This window comes from Schistocerca nitens, chromosome 8, assembly GCF_023898315.1.
Source record: "Schistocerca nitens isolate TAMUIC-IGC-003100 chromosome 8, iqSchNite1.1, whole genome shotgun sequence".
In the NCBI taxonomy this organism is placed as follows: domain Eukaryota; kingdom Metazoa; phylum Arthropoda; class Insecta; order Orthoptera; family Acrididae; genus Schistocerca; species Schistocerca nitens.
In genome coordinates this window covers 351,342,277-351,363,507 of record NC_064621.1, presented here as the reverse complement: position 1 = coordinate 351,363,507, position 21,231 = coordinate 351,342,277, and the positions used below count along the sequence as shown (strand labels likewise).

Sequence of the window (21,231 nt, the reverse complement as noted above, 5' to 3'; positions counted from 1 at the left end):
TTCTTTCAAGAAATACATTAGTACATAGTGCACGAACTGCCAGTGACTGCCACAATTTTCTTCTTCTTATCGTCCATACTTTCTAATATATAAACTACTTTCGAAGTGCCAAAATGTACTAGAGTAAATAAAATGTCTATAAAATGCTACAATGTACTTGCATGAGACAGTTGCAATTCCTGAAATTCATTGCCCATGACCTCTGGCCTGCCGAGGAGAACCACAATCCTGTGTCCCGGATAAACTATGAAAATCCGCCACATTGCGCCACACACAGACAGACGCGGCCTGCTGGCAGATTGGCGAGACTAGATTTGACTGGCAGTGGGAAACTATGGGCTTCAGATAGGCAGGCACGATCCATAGAAATGGCCTGCGGTTTTGGCCCGTCATGGAAGTCCACTCGTGTGGCCAGCTAATCACATGTCACAGACACCATGTTGATGAAATGAGACCGCACTGATCACCCACACAATAGATAAGTTGCGCAAATACTCTGAGAATCAATACTAATGAGGATAGGTAGGAACTCACTGTAAAGATGATCCCTGAGCCACAGACAGGAATGTAGAAAAGACAACAACACTCTCACAGCTAAATTTATGGCCATAGCCTTTGTCAGAAAACGAGGGTCTGCACATTCATTTACACAATCTCTCAGACACAACTCACGGACACGAGTGCCGCCTCCAGCCACTGCATCAACAATCTCTGAGATTCAGATCCAAACAAACCACTCCTCATATCTCCCTGCCTCTCATCGGCAGCTGCTAGGCTAGCAGCAAGTGGTGGTGGTAGCACTGACTGCAAGATGAGGGGAGGGGTGGGAAGGGGAGAAGCAGTAGGAATGATGAAGTAAGGAAGCAGTGCATGTACTCAGCTGCGCCCAACCAGCGACGAAGCATGACATCTCAGCAAACAAACAATTTCATGCTACTGAGACCAAAAACGAGATTTTCCAGTGTTTTCTTTCTTTTTTTTTTCAAATTTCTCTGATTCACCCAATATGTTTGAAATTCCCTATTATTCCCCGATTTCCAGAATTTGTGGCAACCCTGCTATTTAAATGCTGTTGATCCCGTAGATAAGAATTACTAGTCATTTGCAGCTGAATTTTATTCTGTTATGGAAGATGAGTAGTCACAACTCTTACCAACAAGACAAACACTGTGTAATGTTCACTCTGCACTTATGGCCCGATGGGATTTCCCCATCTCATAATACTGAAAGCACATACCTGCTTGAATTAGGCAAGGTTTACAGTACACGCCATTGATTGAGCTACTCTACATATAGAGTGGAAAAGATAAGAAAAAGGAAAACATCTTCACTGGGACATGTATCGTGTTTGAAACTGACCAGAGATGAGTGATTGAAGGAAAGATTGCAAGGACGAGAGGGAGTGAAAGAGCTCTATGGAGGAAGCCCAGGGCAGAGGGAAGTGGAGAGCAGCCAGGCAGCCAGTGAATATCTTTTGGAACACAGATATATCACAGAAGACCTCAATGAGTAACTCGCAGATCACAAATCCAAAGCTGGGGGTTTGATTCCCAGCCAGTCCTACAACTTCTTTGTCACTTACTGCTTTTTCAGCCTCTGGCAAAAAATGATTTACACTTGTGAAAAATGCCAAGCCGCTGAACAGTTTGGAGACCACATTATACTGTAGGTCCCAGTATACAGTGTGAATAAATCAGTTCCAATAGGACCATGCCTAGTTAAGCACTATGATGTCCAAACCAGTATTCAGGTTAAGGATGGTTTTACATGGTTTGCTTGCCTCTGGTGTGCTGCTACTGACAATATAGTCTACTGTACTAATATTTCTTTACAAATTCTATCAAGAAGATGATAGTACTATCTGGTTTGGGAATTAGTAAACATGATACTGCACCAACAGACTGGTGACATCATTACCCTGGCAGAGATATGAGTTTCAAGAAACTATCTATTGCTGTCACTAGTATGGAAACAAATAAATCAAAAACTGACAAACTAATCGGCTCTTCATGGAAATAGTGGTTTTTGAATGGGAACGGTCTTGTTATTAACACCTTGCAGTAAATAAAAATTTTGAAAATATCAGACCCGAGTGGAAAAATAGAGGTTTTTCATCAGGGACATAATTGTAACTAAAGAATTTGCCATGAGACTTTTGTTGGCTTTGGCAAATCACAACTGCACTGTCACCTTCCAGTCTAATCTAAGCCTCATGCTACACTACAGATCAGCCTGTTACCACAAATGGTTCACCTCTTATTTAATTCTTTTATTGTGACACATTTGTTAGCTTCAGCTGGTGAGTTAAATAAAAATTTACTCTCTACAAGATGGAATATCTAGCAGAATACTAAAGTAGTGTGTAGCACATGTTAATCTTGTACTTAGTAATATTTGTAATTTTTTTTAGGAATGGCCATTTTCTTGAGCGATTGAAATACTCAGCAGTAAAGCCACTTTATAAAAAGGGAGAAACAGATAATGTAGACAATTTTAGACCTATTTCTACATGATCAGTGTTTGCTAAAGTTACTGAAAAGGCTTCGTATGTAAGAATAATTGACCATTTCCTTTAACAAGATCTGCAATCAAATGTACAGTTTGGTTTTACAAGTGGTTTAACAACTGAAAATGGTATATTCTCTTTTCTCTGTGAGGTACTGGCTGGATTAAATGAAAGGTTTCGAATGCTGTGCATCTTTTTTTATTTAACTGAGGTGTTCAATTCAGCTGATCACAAAATATGAATCCAGAAGTTGAACCATTACGGTATACAGGGAGTAGCTCACAAATGGTTCACCTCTTATTTTAAGAGCAGACAGCAAAAGTTCATAATCCACAGTAATGAGAATGGTTATGATGTAGGGTCCGAGTGTGGCATGGTTAAATGGCGGTACACCAGGGGTCAGTGCTGGGGCCACACCTGTCCCTTATTTATATAAATGATATGCCTTCTGGTATTACAGGTGATCCTAACATATTCTGTCTGCTGACGACACTAGCTTCGTAGTAAAGGATGTTGCGTGCAACGTTGGTGCTGTTTCAAATAGTGCAATTCAAGACATTAGTTCATGGCTTGTGGAAAATAAAATGATCACAGTAAGACTCAGTTTTTACAGTTTCTAAAATGCAATTCAACAAAATCTAATGTTCTAATTACACAGAATGGGCATATGATTAGTGAGACTGAACAGTTCAAATTTCTAAGTGTTGTGGAAAGCTCACGTTCAGGATCTTATAGTTCGATACAAAAAGTAGTCTACTTTGCTTACTTTTTATTCACTTATGTATGGCATCATGATTTGGGGGGTCGCTCTTCCCATTGTCAAAGGGTATTCTTGGCTCAGAAATGGGCAGTTCAGGCAATAAGTTGTTTAAATTTGCATACCTGTAGTCTACCCCTGTTCATTAGTCTGAGTATTCTACACTGGCCACTCAATTCATTTCTTGTTAACAATATCAGCTTATTCCCAGGAATTAGCAGCTTTCACTCAGCTAATACTAAGCAGAAATACAATCCATATTTGGATCACACCCCTTTGACTCTGCTGCACCCATTTTCAATAACCACCACAATAATTAAAAAATCTTAGCAGTACTCCATGCACTTTCAAATCTAAACTGAAGAGCTTCCTCATGGGTCACTCCTATTCTGTTGAGGAGTGCCCTGAAAAATTAAGTCGATTCATGTGTTAACACTGTTGATTGGGTTGTCGTCTTTTTAGGATTCATAAAACACTATCTATGATTACTTTCCTGTTGGAATTTAAAGTACCGTACTATCACCTTACAGTCTAGAGCTCAGGCTACACTGGAGACGTCTTGTCGTCGTCACCACTACCACCACGAAATAAAAAATAAGAAGGTGCAAACCAGACTGGCATTATTGTATCTTCATCAGAGCAGAGTTATCACCCTAAATAACTATGATATGCTGTTAAAGAACACACAGTCAGGACTAGCCTATACAATCAAAATAATGCACATGCCACTGATTTACTCTTGATTAGATGCCAAAAGCAATGGAGGAAATGAAGCACCCAAAGTTTGTAGTATTACTGTATCCTCTGGCCAGTGACATAACTGTGTTGTAATGTCACGGTGATACAGCATTTTTGAACTGAATCATGTTTGCAGAAGGCATGTTGGCGCATGTGGTGACTTACGCTAGTATGTGATGTTTATGTTTCTAAACTGTTTGCAAGTGTTGGTGGTTCATTGAAAGGCTTGAGCTGGTCGTAAGAATAATACTTGAAGTGTTTGTAGCAGTTCATTAGCGAGTTACTGGGATATTGGCTGTTATGGGCAATAGATTCATTTTTAGGTTTGGAATTATTAGTGCTGTGTGTTGTTTATGGATGGCGATTTTAAGTTTATGTTACATATTCTGTTGGTTATGGATATGAAAATGAAGTTCACAAGTAGGTTGCTGCATTCCATCTTTTGTTGACTGTTGGTATGATAACAACATTCACGAGTAGGTTGCTGCCTGCGGCAATTGGAGATAATGTATTGATCATGATTAAATTGCTGCATCTACTACACTGTTCAGGTTAAATTATCGACATTAAGTATGGGCGATTCTTTACAGTGTGTTAACATGGACTTTTGTTTTAGCCATATAGATCAAGTGAAGTGTTTGATACCAGAATGAGATTTTCACTCTGCAGCGGAGTGTGCGCTGATATGAAACTTCCTGGCAGATTAAAACTGTGTGCCGGACCGAGACTCGAACTCGGGACCTTTGCCTTTCGCGGGCAAGTGCTCTACCAACTGAGCTACCCAAGCACGATTCACGCCCCGACCTCACAGCTTTATTTCTGCCAGTACCTCGGCTCCTACCTTCCGAACTTAACAGAAGCTCTCCTGCGAACCTTGCAGAACTAGCACTCCTGAAAGAAAGGATATTGCGGAGATGTGGCTTAGCCACAGCCTGGGGGATGTTTTCAGAATGAGATTTTCACTCTGCAGCGGAGTGTGCACTGATATGAAACTTACTGGCAGATTAAAACTGTGTGCCCGCGAAAGGCAAAGGTCCCGAGTTCGTGTCTCGGTCCGGCACACAGTTTTAATCTGCCAGGATGTTTGATACCAGATTTTGCGACCTTTGTTGGTTTCTTGGTACTATTGATTTCGTTTCAACTATTTATGTCAAGTAAAATTTACAGTACCTGTTTTTGGAGATAGACAAGGGTTCGTGGCATTACAGACTTCTTTTGAGTTACACAGGTCAAGTAAAGTTCCCAATACAAGTTTTGTCAGATCTTTTTAATGAGGTTTTGATGATTGTTGAGGCTTTTGTTTGCTTGATTTTTGCATTTGTGCTTGTTTTGGTATGTCTGCGTAATTACAAAAGCAGTATAATTAGTTTGTCCCCATCTACAACCCCCAAATTCCCACAGCTGTCCCATTAGTTTCAAGTCATTTCTGTAGTTAAATGATGTCCATATTATGTGTCTGCTCGCATGTGTAAAGTGTGGCACCATGGATAAAAGGCAACAGGTGGTACTGCAATCTTCAGTAATAGCTAGAAAACTTATGCAAACCTTTTCCTGTCAATTCTTGGCTCACACAATTACATAATTTGGGAGGGATAGGTATGAAGCCAGGAAAAAGTTGAAGCTTTGAGTCAGTCTGTGAGATGTACTCAGCAGCACAACTCATGATGAATTACCTACAAAAGGCAAGTACTAAGCCTCAAGCCCCAATCTATTACAAAATTTTAACTTGTGGTGTACAATAGTTACATTAGTTGTTTAATAAACTCTTTGAGAAAATCATTTGTCTAGACTGTTTTGTGTAAGTATTGGAAGAATTGGAAACTGAAGTAATAATATACGTGTAGACGAAACACTTAAGGTTTCCAGGTGGGTGGAAGCTTTGAGATGCTGTAACATTTTGGTGATTGTCATACTAGGCATCATCTGACTTTTGCCATAAGAGGGTATAACTTGTTTAAATGTCATAGTTCATCAAGCCTTCCACTCAGCTGGAGACCAGAGTGTTTTTCCATCAGTAATATACATTGGGAGTGTGTACACCCATATGAGCATTCAGTCTCACTGTCTTACGTTTGGCTGAATAAGTTTCTACCTAAAACTGTTCACTGCTGTTGCAAGTCCTCATAGCTCACTTTCGAGGGTCACACCAGAACAAATTTTCAGTGATGTATGCTGTGTGTGTTTACTGTTCCAAGGATAAATACTTATTCATGCTCCAGGCTATCTTTGTTACAATGTCAGCAAGTGTCAGTTCACAAAGAAAAAGTGCACAAATGCGTACTTTCCAGTTTGTTATAAAACAGCATTATATGACAATGCCAACAATGATTCAACTTATACAATTCCTTTACTCATGACCTCATATACAGACAAATAATGTCTTCAGTTAGCCATTAGAAGCACACAGCTGTGTGCTTTCATATGTATTGTCAGAATATTTACAAGGAATTCCATCAAACATGTCCAAGATACAGTATAATTTACTATAATAAAGAAGGCTGTCTTATTCAGCATGAGTATTATGCGGTTTACCAGCAACGTGATTAACTATGAGCACAAAAAACTCACATTAAAACATTGGCTGTAAATTTCAATTTAATTTCTTTACACATAAATTCTACTAACAGTAGAAGTGTAAGGAATCTCAATCAATTTTGGAAAAAAAAAGAAAGGAAAAAAATATTACCAATCAGATGATGGAGGGTGGGACAGGATATGGGGCAGGCAACTGATAGAAAAGATAGGCAGTGGGAGAGCAATAACAGGCATCACCCATGCAAGGTAAGGGTCCATATTTGAGTCAATGTTTAGTACAAAGTTTTAATTTGTCAGTAAGTTTCATTTCAGTACATATTCTGATAAAAAGTGAATGGTTCATCCTGGGCTTGACAGATACAATTAGCTACAGCTAGAGAGGGTCAAGAACCAAAGACCTGAAGTTCTGAGGCTCTGTAGTTAGGTAAAATAATCCATTACTCACATGTAAAGTAAGCACAAATTTGGTAGCTGTAATGATACCAAGCATTCTTTCTAACAGAACTTTGTCAGTTACCAGACGAGACTTCTGTTTATTCTTAGTGACAGCTTCGTGATTATCATACTAAAATGAATGGATGTTCAACATTTGTCTTGTAGATAGGTCTCCCACTTATGATACTCATAACAGTTGCGAGACTAGAATGAGGTTGTGCAGCATAAGTTTTTCAGCTGGAATGGTCACAGTAAAATGAACAAGATTACAAGTAAACGATCCGAGACAAAAAAATAGATCTGGTAGGGTGTTTCAGAGTTACAGCAACTCTTAATGGTGCAGGGAGAATAGTCAGTAGAATGGCATTCATTTCAAAAGTAGGCTTATAATTTAGGAAACTATGCTCCCTCATCTGAATCCTTGGCATTTACAGTACATTAGCAGTCGGCAAAAATTAGAAATCACCAAAAATATAACACATTGCAATGCCTAATATGGTGTAGGAAAATTTTTGACATTTAAAACAACTTCCAGATATCTTGAAATGGATAAATATAGGTTTCATATGGTTTTCAAGGGACTTTCATAGCAGTCACACACCCTCCTCTCCAAAGAAGGTGCCTTTTGGTATTCACCAGTGCTGGGACGACAAGATTTCAGCAAACTAGCAGGGCGTGCTCCATATTACTACACCAGTAAATTGATAAGAGTCATTTTCAATGAGAAAACCTTAAGAATGAGTGAAGGAAGATATATTACAATCACATCAGAAACTTTAATTTTATTGATATGACTACGAAGTCCGTCGCGACAGAGTCCTTGCATAAAAAGTTCTTGGTTAACTTGCCACGTCAAATTTGGATAAAATCCCAAGCTTTCGATGACTACCTCCGTCACCTTCGACAGGGGTAAAACTGACTGTTGTGGGCTGGTGAGGTTTCCGCTTTTATAAGCAGTGGACGGCTTCTCATTGGCTGGATGACATCACGTTGAAACTGGTGCGTACGGAGGTGGCGGCCTCTATGTCCATAGATTTTGTTTGCGAGCTTTATCCAGCATTGCTTACAGTGCCATCCATCGCAACAGGCGGAGAACTGCAAGGAATGTTAGAAGTCTCCCTCTGCGCTCTTTCTTTATCAACTGCGCACTTCCATGCATTGCTGAGTGCATAACCGGAGTCTCTGTTGAAATTATTTTCACAGAGTCTAATTTAAATTCCTTCCCTGATGACAGAGTCCCAATAGTTTGAAGCATGAGCAAGTAGTCTTGTTTCATCGAATAAAATCGTATGTTTATTTAACAAACTGTGCTGAGCCACCGCTGATTTTTCTAGATACCTGTTTTCAGGTGACGCTGATGTTCCACACAGTGATCGGCAACAGTTCTTATAGACTGGCCCACATAATTTTTGCCACACTCGCAAGGAATGCTGTAAATTCCCGGTACTCTCAGGCCGAAATTATCTTCCACGGGTTGCAATATTTTCTTTATCTTTCTGGGTGGGCAGAAGACTCGTCCGATTCCCTGTCAGCTCAGGATTCTGCTGATCTTGTTGATCGTTGCACCGCAGAATGGTAGCCGCGCAATGTGTTGGTCCTCTTGATCTGTTCGAACAGCGTCCTTCCTAGGTTTCTTCGCCAGAGTAGATCTGATATCATGATCAGAATATCCATTTTTTCTTCATACTATCGTCAGATGGTTAATCTCGGAGCCGAGATGATCCTTGTCCGAAATAGTCCTTGCTCTGTGTACCAAGGTATTCAGCATAGCTCTCTTCTGAGCTGGGTGGTGAAAACTATGCGCATTTGGATATAAATCTGTATGCGTCAGTTTTCTGTCCACAAAATGTCCGAGAAATCTATCTGATTTTCACTCCACCAGCACATCTAAGAAGGGTAACTTCCCATCCTTCTCCACCTCCATCGGAAATCTTATGTTCTGATATATACCATTCAAATGATCAACAAACTGCTGGAATGCCTCATTGCCATGTGGCCAGATTAAAAATGTATCATCAACATACCTGAAGCAGCAGGACGGACATAAGGTAGCACTGTTCAACGCTCGTTCTTCGAAATCCTCCATGAAAAAGTTAGCTATGGCTGGTGACAGTGGTGAACCCATGGCTGAGCCATCAGTCATGTCAGGAAATGTTGCAACCCATGAAAGATAATCTTGCCCTGAGAGTACCGGGAATTTACAGCATTCCTTGCGAGTGTGGCAAAAATTATGTGGGCCAGTCTATAAGAACTGTTGCCGATCACTGTGTGGAACATCAGCGTCACCTGAAATACAGGTATCTAGAAAAATCAGCGGTGGCTCAGCACAGTTTATTAAATAAACATAAGATTTTATTCAATGAAACAAGACTACTTGCTCATGCTTCAAACTACTGGGACTCTGTCATCAGGGAAGGAGTTTAAATTAGACTCTGTGAAAATAATTTCAACAGAGACTCCGGTTATGCACTCAGCAATGCATGGAAGTGCGCAATTGATAAAGAAAGAGCGCAGAGGGAGACTTCTAACATTCTTTGCAGTTCTCCGCCTGTTGCGACGGATGGCGCTGCAAGCAATGCTGGATAAAGTGTGCAAACTAAATCTATGGACATAGAGGCTGTCACCTCCGTACACGCTGTTTTCACCGTGAAGTCATCCAGCCAATGAGAAGCCATCCACTGCTTATAAAAGTGGAAACCTCACCAACCCACGACAGTTAGTTTTACCCCTGATGAAGATGACAGAGGTAGACATTGAAAGCTTGGGATTTTATCCAAATTTGACGCGGCAAGTAAACCGAGAACTTTTTATTTAATTTTACTCGGTGTATCCCATTTCATATGAAGCAGATGACTGGATTGTAGGCAACAATTAAGGCTTACGCACACTGCTACACCCAGCTGCCTCTCAGGGGCATAATCTATACAAAAGGATGCCTAGCGTCACCGAGAAGTGCCAGTGAACATTTTGTCTCCAATGAAAGTTGTTCCGATCTATCACCCCCTCCCCCCCCCCCCCACCTCTGTCCTCCCAGGTGCCTGATGCAAAGACTTTCCTTGTATATTTACAGACTTTTTCATTTTCCCCAACAGCTGCCTATTTACCTTTCAACTAGTTTTCCTTTTAGTCAGTAATCTTCGATGTCCAACTTTTACACTGCCTCTTTTCTATTTGTCTGCTATTGTTATTTCACTCCCATCCCTCTTGCTGTCCCTCCGTTAATCCGAGATCCACAAAATCGAATCTCTTCCTTTTCTTTGATCCCAAAAGGTAGTCTCTTCCAGTGAGTGTGTGTGTGTGTGTGTGTGTGTGTGTGTGTGTGTGTGTGTGAGATTTTCAGGCAACTGGAAATCATCTTAGCTATGAGCACTAATTCATCTCCCATATTGTGAAACAAATCTCTTCTACTGCAAACACTTATCCTTCCATATTTTTAGAGGTGGTAGTACGGCCCAAAACAAGAAAAAAATTGGCCTGTAAAAATGGGCTCTGAAGTGCATACCTTATGGATTACAAGCACTTCTTCACCTTAGATACTGTGGAACAGGTCTCTTCGACTGAACAAATGCTCATCGCTCTTATGGAAGGAATTTTTGAATCCATGTTTACTAGACAACTTTTTCTCGGTTTGGTCCATACTATCTCCTTCCAAAATATGGACAGCAAGCAGCTAGCAGTAGGAGAGATTTGTTTCACAGGATGTATCAAAGATTAAGAAGTGTTCACAGCTCTTAAGGTATGCATTTTAGAGCCCTTGTTTACTAGTCTATTTTGCTTTGAATGATCATATTCCTGTTGCATCCCTGATTACTGAACAATTCCTCCTATATGTTATGAACAGTCCTCGACTTTGTAGCAGTTTCCTTAAATATCTCTCTTTTAAATGCAGTATCAAGTAATCCACCTAAAAAAACTAAAAAGTGAAATTTGTATAATAAGTTAAATAATTATATAGGTACCTAATCTCCTGACAGTACATTTTGTAATTACGTTTTAGTTATGTAGTTTCCACTAAATTTGTGTTTTGCATGTGGGAAAACACCTGTGAGACGAAGGTTCACAGTGTGATTTGACCAAATAATCCTTATTCAGTTTGTATTATTAACTACTCTTGAAACACGTGAAATCCTTAGACCATTCAGTGTTTCTGCAAATGAATTCACTAGCTCAATCAACTAAACTACCATAATCAAACTTCTCCCTAAGCTTGTACTACTCACTTTTTTTACAACGTAGAAAATCAGATGAATAGGTACTGAATTACATCAAGAAGAAAATATACCAAATGAAGGCATAAATTTCTACAAACAGGTCCACCATCATATTTAGCATTTTATTCATGGCTGCTCATCTTCATCATACATTATCATATAATTCACAATACAGCACCTTTGGTTTACTGCCATCGTCAGAACTGTTACAAAACAGGAAACAAAAGCACTGCTATAACAATTATAGGTTCAGTTGGCTGAAGGCCATGTTTACAGAAAGAATATAAGAGTACAGGATAACAACAAAATGGCTGATGTGCCAGGATGAGTATTCTGAAGTAGCCTAGTAGCATGAAATGCTTTGTACACTCACATATATGACCAAACGTTCGCAACGGCCTTACACCATCCTATACTTCTGCAAATGAGCTGTAGCTAGTAGAGGGCTATAGTGCATGTGCATAAGTATAGGGCACCCGCAGGCCATTGCTTGCACTTGTTCACGTAACTGTGGATACGGAGAATTTGATATTGATACTCATTATCAGAATGCACTTAATAGTAAGTTTTGATTACTGCTAATGTCATGTTATCACTATCATGTACTCCCACATTCTATCTGTAAAATTGGCCTTTTTTCTGCTTACTGAAACTATTATTGTTACCTTAGTTCTTTTTGTAACAGGTCTGTTTATAGCAATAAGCTGAAACTGGGCATACTGTGAATTCTATAGTAATTTGCGATGATGACCTCAAAAAAACTATACTTATCTATTCTGTGTTTGTGTACATTCTGAGCTATTTATTTTCATGGCACTATTATGCCAAATCCTATAAATCCTTGTAAGATGATCCCTGGATGAATAAATAATTCAAATAAAATTCTGAATAAAGGAGAAAAGATACTTATGGAACAACTTGACACTGATGTGACACTTCCAGAGGCATTAAAAAATAGTTGTGCTAATTTGGTAATGGAGAGAAGGGTGTGTAGTAAAAATTTCAGAGTAAATGGTGATAGTTATGTGGGGGTGATAGGAGTCAAGCTGGACAGACTTTTGTGGAGAGCTACATCAACTGGAGGAGAACACACATTTATCCACAAGCAACTGAAACACTAGTGGAAGTGACTAATTAGTGTCATGACTCACGAGCATGTTTAATTCTGCCCTTATGTGCAAGGAGTCACAACAGTTGAATCTGCAGTTTGCTACAAACGTTGAGCATTGCTGACAATGATCACCTTGACCATCACAATGATGGAAGAAGTCTAATGTGCAGACTTATGGAATGCCATAAGTAAACAAATGAAAAAAAAGTTTTGCTAATTATGTGTCTCGATTCATGGATCATTAATTAATGGTATCTACCAACAGTGGAGAATGGGTGAATTGGCTATGGAAAAATATTAATTTTGGTGGACATATGACTACATGCCAATCATTCTATACACTTGTCTAATCACAAATTTTTCCAAATTAATATTCACAAGCCACTAATGATTTCAATTGTTTTATTGTCTATCACCCGGACATGAACAAAAACAATTATCTTTGAGTGAAATACTTAATAACATTACACATCCTTCGACCAGCTTAAACCTGCATAACAAAACAGTTATTCAAATAGCTACTGAATACTACATATCTGGGAGTAAGGTACAAATAAAAAATGATTTCATTATAGAAGTGATATAGGAAAATGTTCTTCAAACGGTATAAACGACGGGATTCGGGTGTATAAGTCTGACATGTGTTTGTATACAATCTGAGCTAAATGTTTCTGTAGATTTTTCAATCTCTTCGACTCATTTGGTTAGAAAGATTGCATTTCTTGTTTTCAACAATTTATTGTCAATGCTACAATTGCGCTTTCAACACAAAGGGGCAACAAGGGATGTAAATATACTCATGAGAAGCATATATATAATACCCCTAAACAGAAGCGAAGCATAATCACCAAGCGAGTAATATTTACTGTTCATATCAATGGTATTAATTTTGTATCCATTTATTCCAGTAAGGGGGTAGTTCGTCAAAATCACGACACAAATGACGTGACACAAGACGCTACGGCATGTTTCAACTCTTTTCAAGTTCCAGTTTCTATTAAAAATTCTTCACTGGACACATTACTTAAATTAGCTATTACATCGATAATTTAAAATTTTTGTCTTACACGGCTGAAAAGTATGTGGAACAATACATCACGATTCACTCAAATGCTGCAGATAAAACACAAGAGGTCATGTCTAGGCTGACACCTTGGGCTGGTTGCCCGTGCATAACCCTTTATCCTGAACTGAACAGTCACTCGGCGAGAGTTGAGTTCAATATAGGCTAAAAAAAATCCGTGTTATCGAAGCCGTAAGGGACACAACAAACTAAATGATAGCTCCTCTTTAGTGTGGGCGAACCTATCTGCAATGACAATACTATACATTACTTACGTGCCACCAAAATTCAATAACCGCACCGGCAAAGGATCAAGTAAGTTTTACGCCTAAAAAGCTTCATTACGAAGACCTTTCGAAAAGGTAATTAAGTATGTGTACAGAAAAACCTAATATTTTAATAATTTGCAAATTAAACGATCAATCATGTCATATTTCTAACAAAAGTTAATTTACATTACTAGATCACATGCACTTCATACATAACACAAGGTTTACCTCTTGCGCAGTGAAGTTACTCGCGGCTCATTTGTTTTCGGTGGTTAGAACTACTGCCAACGTATAAATATTGGAATGTTGGACAGATGCATATGCAGCGATTTACAAAAGCTTGATAGAATCCATGAAATTATGCAATAGTTTTTCAAATTACGAATATCTTTCTCTCTGTTATCCCTATTTATTCAGATTTTGTCATTTGATTGACTGTACGTTGCATTCGCGTACATTGTAGCCAACATTGGACGACTACGTGAAAAACATAGGAAAAACCAGGTAATGTATTATTTTTCGATCGTGCCTACAAAAAAGTTCGTATTCGAATTTCTTACAATCAGTGTTTCAAATATAAACAATCCGGATCCTACAGCAAAGTCTTTGATCACTTGTAAGCTCTTGTCTTTGAGTCCTGAGAACAGCATTGCCGTCTTCGCTTCCCTCTTGCGCTTTTTTCACACGACAGTATTTCATCACGCTTTGCCTGTCATAACACATGAAGCAAGTACAAAGAAACAAATAATCTATATTAGTAAAGGGCTAACCCTGTTCATGGTTCACGGCGCACGGGTCCAACTGTAGGCTGTCTATCTGACGGCTTCTGGGGCAACAAAAATTTGATTTTCAGTATTTAATATAATTACTGACAAAATTTTAAAGAGCATTCATAATGTATATATTAAGAGATATAATCTTATGTTAACGTAGATGTACATTTTGTATAAGCTGCTGACGAAATAATCTCGGGCCTCCTTGCGTGTGGTTGCGTCGAAATCCCGCGACTTTTCGATGAGTGTCATTCTCGTCATCTTCTGTTGAAGTGTAGAGACGGCGCGTGTGTCCTATACTTACATCATCCGTCCATATTCTCGAACTGAGGCCGTTTTTCCCCAACCCTTCCTCCAGCCGTGGCGTTCGGCGACTTATGGTGGGAAAGGGTGGAGGTGGGGGGTGGGGTGTTCTTATCGCCTTTCAGTCTTGCCCAAGTTGTGCAGCGTCAGCTGCTGGGGGAGTTTTTGGCGTATGTAGCTGATAGTGCAGGCTTCCACGCTGAACTTAGCTGGTAGCCTTCATTCCTGTTGATGAGATTGTCATGGGGTGTTTGATTCTTTGATGACGCTCTCGCAAAGGCCACTAGCTCGTCACAACATCTTTGTTTTCTCAAATTCGAACGTATATCCCTCGCTGAGGCCGTATCCTGCCGCTGCTGATTTATCGTTATGCCTCACACGTACACATCTAATGAGTTCCACGCAGCGTTGTGAGATGCAGCAGTATGTTTGCCTAATGTAGTGGCAGCCACACTTGCAAGGAGTACTGTGTGTACCACATATTTGCAGAGTTATAGTTTGACCTTTACCAAGCCAAGCATATCTTTAGGTTTGCGTGGTGGCCAAAAGATGGCCTTGATGTTGTTTTCTCCGAGAACCCTCGCAATTTTGGCTGAAGGGAGCCAATGTAGGGTATAAAAGCGAGTTTCCTTTCCTCTTTGTCTTCCTCTTCTTTGCGGATGGCTATCTCATCCATTTGTTCAATATACGTTTAATCTGCACTTTTCTGTACCCATTTTGGTGAAACACATCCGTAAGCGTTGCCGCTGGCTGGGAGGCTGTCTTTGACACAAATGGTATGTACCCTGTTACGAGAGTCGTTAGAACTTTGTACTGTTGCGCCAGATGACGACGGCTCGTTGCTTGAACGTATGCATTTGTGTCAGGATTCTTTCTGTAGACCGCATGTTCTAGGGTGCCATCTGCTTTTCTTCTTATTAGAAAGTCCAAAAATGGAAGATATACACGCTGTTCTAGCACCATCACGAACTGTACATTTTGATTGACTCTGTTCAGGTGGTCCAGGATCCCATTCAAGGCCTCTCTGCCATGTTCCCACATACTGAATGTGTCTTCCAAGTAACGGAAGAAGTGTTTAAGTTTGAGCTGTGCAGTTTTCAGTGCCATGTCTACACTCTTCCCTTCTGTTCAAGTATGGAGTGTGGGAAGAATGGTTGTTTGAATGCCTTAGTTTTAATCTTGTCGTCATGATCCCTGTGTGAGCGATACATAGCAGGTGGTAGTACATTCCTAGAGTCATCATTTAGAGCTGGTTCTTGAAACTTCGTTAATAAAATTTCATGGGATAATTTGCGTCTATCTTCAAGAGTGTTCCAATTCAGTTCCTTCAGTACCTCTGCGATGCTCTCCTTTGGGTTGAATAACGATATGTCCAATATCCCCGTTAGTCTTAGGTGATATGGGTCCCAATATGGTAGAATGGATCGCATGAGTGATTTGTAAGCAATCTTCTTTCTAGACAGATTGCACTTCCCATGTATTCTACCAGTAAATCGAAGTCTACCATTTACTTTACCCACAACTAAGCGTATGTGATCATTCCATTTCATATCCCTACAAAGTGTTAACCTCAGATATTTGTACGAGTTGGCCGATTTGGAATGTGAATGATTGATATTATAGTCACAGTATACTATGTTTTTTAGTTTTGTGTAGTGCACAGTTGTACATTTCTGAACATTTAAAACAAGTTGTCAAACTTTGCACCGCTCTGAAATCTTATCAAGATCTGACTGAATATTTAAACAGTTTCTTTAAGACAGTATTTCATTATAGATGACTGCATCATCTGCAAAAAGTCTGAGGTTATTATTAATATTTTCTTCAAGGTCATTAATACACAAATAATTTCGTCTTAAATCACTTATATACAACATGAACAGTGAGAGTCCCAACACACCTCCTCGTGCATACCGGAAGTTACTTCCACATTTTATGATGGCTCTCCATCAAAGATAACATGTTGCGTCCTCCCTGCCAAAAATTCCTCAATTCAGTGACAAATTTAACTTGATACCCCGTATGATAGCATTTTGACAATAAGCGCATCTACCCAACCGCCTTGATCCAAACCTTTCAGTATATCATGTGAGAAAAGTGCAAATTGGGTTTCACATGATCGATGTTTTTGGAATCCATGCTGATTGGCCTGTTGGAGGCCATTTTTTCTGTTCTGATACCTCATTATGTTTGAGCTCAAAATATTTTTTGTGATAATCAAATCGATGTCAAGGATACTGGTGGTAGTTTTGTGGATCACTTCTATTACCCTTCTTGTACACAGGTGTGGCCTGTGCCTCCTTCCAACTACTGGGCACTGTTTTTTGTTGGAGGGATCTGTAACAGATTGTACTGAGAAGAGGGGCTAACCCACCTGCGAATTCGGTATAGAATCTGATAGGGATTCCATCGGATCCTGGGGCTCTGTTCAATTTATCGATTTCAGCTGTTTCTCACCACCACTCATCTTTTTGGTGGTACGAGGATTAAACTGGGGCAATACACCTGGAGTTTCCTTTTTAAAGGAACATTTGAAAACAAAGTATTTCAGCTTTTGCATTGCTACCCTCCATTTCAGTTTCTGTCTCATTCGCTAGGGATGGGACCCTAACTTTGGTGCCATTAACAGCCTTTACAGAGGACCAGAATTTCTTTGTGTTTTGTGAAAGATCATTTGACAGTAATCTGCTACAGCAGTCGTTGAAGGCTTCACGCATTGTTCTCTTGACAGCCAAACGTATTTCATTCAGGATCTTTCTGTCATAGCCCTATGCCTTGTTTTACACGTGTTATGCTGTAGTCTCTGTTTCCTTAGAAGTTTCTTTACAGTGACTGTATACCATGGAGCGTTCCTCCCATTATGAACTGTTCTACTGGGAACATATCTATCCAGTGCACAGTCAACTGTTCTTTTAAACTTGAGCCATAGCTCCTCTACATGCCCCTGCCCTATGCTGAAAGTTCCTAGTTCCTCATTGAGGTATGACACTACTGATTCTTTTATCTAGTTTACAGAACATATATATCTTTCTGCTAGTTTTAGTTGTCCTTTGTACTTTGGTAACCATTGTTGTCACAACCACATCATGGTCATTGAAACCAGTTTCGATAAGGACATCCTCAAAGACGTCAAGTCTGTTTGTTGCCATTAGATCCAATATATTTCCATCGTGAGCGGGGTTCAGAACTATTTGTTCTAGGTATTTTTCAGAGAAGGCATATAGTAATGTTTCACAGGGTGTCTTATCACGCCCACCACTAAGAAAACTGTAATTTTTCCAGTTAATTGTTGGATGATTAAGTCTCTGACGATGATTCCAATATGATTGGGGAACTTACTTACAAGCCAGATGAGGTTGTCTCAAAAGTTTTCGGTTACATCAGGAGATGAGTCTGGTGGGTGACAGAAGGATCCAGTTACCATTTTATATCCAGCCCTGATACTGACGCTTGCCAAAACAATCTCAAATGCATCTTCAATTTCTACGTCGATGTATTTGAATTTCTTGTGTACTGCGACAAACACACCACCTACATTTCCCACTAGTCTATCGTTTCGATATACAGGTATATTTTCCACAAAAATCTCACTGCTATTAATTTAAGGTATCAACCAGCTTTCTGTACCTGGTATAATGTGAGCTCCACTGCTTTTCAGGAGCACTTCGAAATCTAGCACTTTGTTGCAAGTGTTTCAGCAGTTAACCACTGGGATTTTAAAGTCTCTCACCTGTGGGAAGCATTTCTACTTCCGGGTTTCCTAGAGCTATAGTTAGCTGGATTTGATGGAGAGTCACCTAATCAGAAAATTAAAAAAAAAACCTTATATGCACCCCTCACATAGTCAGCTATCTGTGTAGCGGCCTCTGACGTGTAGTGGACTCCTGACCCATTTAGGGGGGACCCTGCAGTACTCAGTCCTATGGCGCAAGTCCATTAAATCGCAGCCAAGCTTGTAACAGAACTTTCGAAGTCTCTAGTTCAGTCCTTCCGCTCGATTCGGAACCAAGGAGCCACGGTCAGTTCTAGGGTCAATACTGCAAACTGTGAGCTTTGTTGAAACTCAGTGCGAAAGGCTGGTCTTCTCAACCTTCTCTGCTAGTCACTGGAGTTATCTAAGTATGAGATCGGAGGCCAGACAAAAGGCGTCGTTTGTTCCAATGTGAACCACAGTCTGTGATTGGTTGCATCGTTTCCTCAATGGCTGCCGAAATAGCCTCTTCATGTTGAATGAGCCCCCCCCCCCTCCCCTCCCAGGCATACACACTGAGTTCATCAGGAGTCCTTTCCTGTCCCTTGCTGCCATTTCCCTAAGGGGTACCATCATTTGCCATACGTCTGAAATGCTGATGACTAATAGACCCCTATCCTTTTGCATTTGCCTGCTCTTGACACCGGACAAAAAAGGTTTTCCCAAAACTGATGAATTGAGTCTCATTTTCAGTTTCAATGAAAGACAGCATCTCGAATTTTTTGGTTGGAGGGATCACCCTGAATCCTCCCTGGTCCCTGCCCACCTTGTACTGAGCGCCTAGATCTACCACTGAAACACCATCCACGGCAGTGAGAGATTCTGTACTTTCTGCAGAGGAGATGGCATCCAAAGGAGAGGTACTGGTACGACAGGTACGTGACTCTCAGGCGCTCTTCCATCACACCGATTTGCAGCAGCTGCCAATCGTTTGAAAGTAGTAAGGCCGATTTTCAGCTGCTTACGAACGCCAACCAACTTATCCTGTGTTCGAGAACAGCATTCACAGTGGGGCTGCATTTTGGCTGGTGCAATGCAGTGAACAAATAACTTCAAAGTAAGCTTGCAGCTTATCTTTTATTCAGTTGAACTAAGAAATAACTAATTCTCTTTAAGAACTGAAGCAAATACATAAAAAGAGATTTCTGTAAAGCAACGGAAAAATCTGTGGTAATAATGACTAGTTTCCTAAGACATTTGAGGTTCGTTACAGTTGTTAGCAAATTCGAAAATAGAATTAATTTACCATAAATGTAGATAATATACACTCCTCTTTAAGGGAAAACTAGATGTAATATGAAACTTCCTGGCAGATTAAAACCGTGTGCCGGACCGAGACTCGAACTCGGGACCTTTGCCTTCCGCGGGCAAGTGCTCTACCAACTGAGCTACCCAAGCACGACTCACGCACCGTCCTCGCAGCTTTACTTCTGCCAGTACCTCGTCTCCTACCTTCCAAACTTTACAGAAGCTCTCCTGCGAACCTTGCAGAACTAACGCTCCTGAAAGAAAGGATATTGCGGGGACATGGCTTATCGACAGCCTGGGGGATGTTTCCAGAATGAGATTTTCACCCTGCAGCGGAGTGTGCGCTGATATGAAACTTGCTGGCAGATTAAAACTGTGTGCCGGACCGAGACTCGAACTCGGAACCTTTGCCTTTCGCGAGCAAGTGCTCTACCAACTGAGCTACCCAAGCACGACTCACGCCCCCTCCTCACAGCTGCCAGGAAGTCTCATATCAGCGCACACTCCGCTGCAGAGTGAAAATCTCATTCTAGATGTAACATGATATGTTAGTTCCAGTGTTTGCTACAGTAACGAAATTGCAAATGCTGATTTACTCCAAATTAGGTTATGCACAGGACAATGGTAACTTTCAAAAATTCTCTAGAATGCACGTTAATTTGCGTTGACAAACAATGAAAGTCGGGGTGATCTATTCTTTGGCAGTAACTGTTAATCAGAAACGCTTATTTACTTCAAGATATGTTATCCAAGACGCTTGTAGAGGTAAGTTACAAAAATGTAGTTTCATAAGAATTCGAAAGTTATAAAAAATACCCTACTTCTCATGTAATTATATAATGAAATTAGAGAACGATAGTTTTGAACGAGAATAGGCCTACTGTTAGCATAATTTTCAAAAGAGCATAAATAAGTTTAATCCTGCAATTTTTAGTATCGTTATTGTAACTGATAGCTGCAGTAATTGGATAGAAGTAAACAGATATTGTGGTCTGCTTTTATGCCTAGTATGGGAAGTGCTGAGGAAGGAAAGCAAAATAGGAGGGCCAAAATAATCTATATTCCAGAAAGAGGAGGGGGTTATGAAACATTTAAGAAACCCTGAACCACGCTGTGAGAACAACTGACACTAATAGTATCTGCTGGGCCGCTTGAATTTGCTAGCGCAACATCCTGATTGGCTAACTCAATGCTGATTAATTCTAAAATGGCGCAACACGTCGATTTTTCCTTAACAATTATTTATCAGCATAACCTACCCTGCAACACCCGTACAAACGTTTCAGACTGTTTCTGTCCACCCTGTATATGTACAACTCGCACGTTCATTTATATGTAAAATTCTACTTCAGAATTTCCCTTTGTTTGAGAGCACATGTGCAAGATTCGTGTACCGATTTGATATTCTACACTCGATTATTTTACTGTTAGCGACGCTTCTAAGCAATCTTTCATAGAGTGCACCAATACCCGTTTTTATTGCGATATACTGTGAAATTTGGAAAATTCGCGAGCGCCGCGATAAACTCGT

The 21,231-nt window shown here is 40.1% G+C and overlaps 1 protein-coding gene and 1 non-coding gene across 6 annotated transcripts in view; both read right to left on the bottom strand.

Moving 5' to 3' along the window:
• LOC126199367 (importin-11) overlaps nt 1–13,873 on the bottom strand; it is a 195,930-nt gene extending 182,057 nt beyond the window's left edge. For 2 of the 5 annotated variants that reach the window (XM_049936260.1, XM_049936264.1), the window contains exon 1: nt 13,632–13,785. The gene's annotated coding sequence lies outside the window, so the exon portion shown is untranslated. The other 3 variants (XM_049936261.1, XM_049936263.1, XM_049936262.1) reach the window with 3 other exon arrangements.
• A 5,903-nt stretch (nt 13,874–19,776) lies between these two features.
• On the bottom strand, nt 19,777–19,851 carry Trnap-cgg (transfer RNA proline (anticodon CGG)). The gene has a single exon. It is a non-coding gene; the product is annotated as a tRNA-Pro (tRNA).
• Between the last annotated feature and the right edge of the window lie 1,380 nt (nt 19,852–21,231).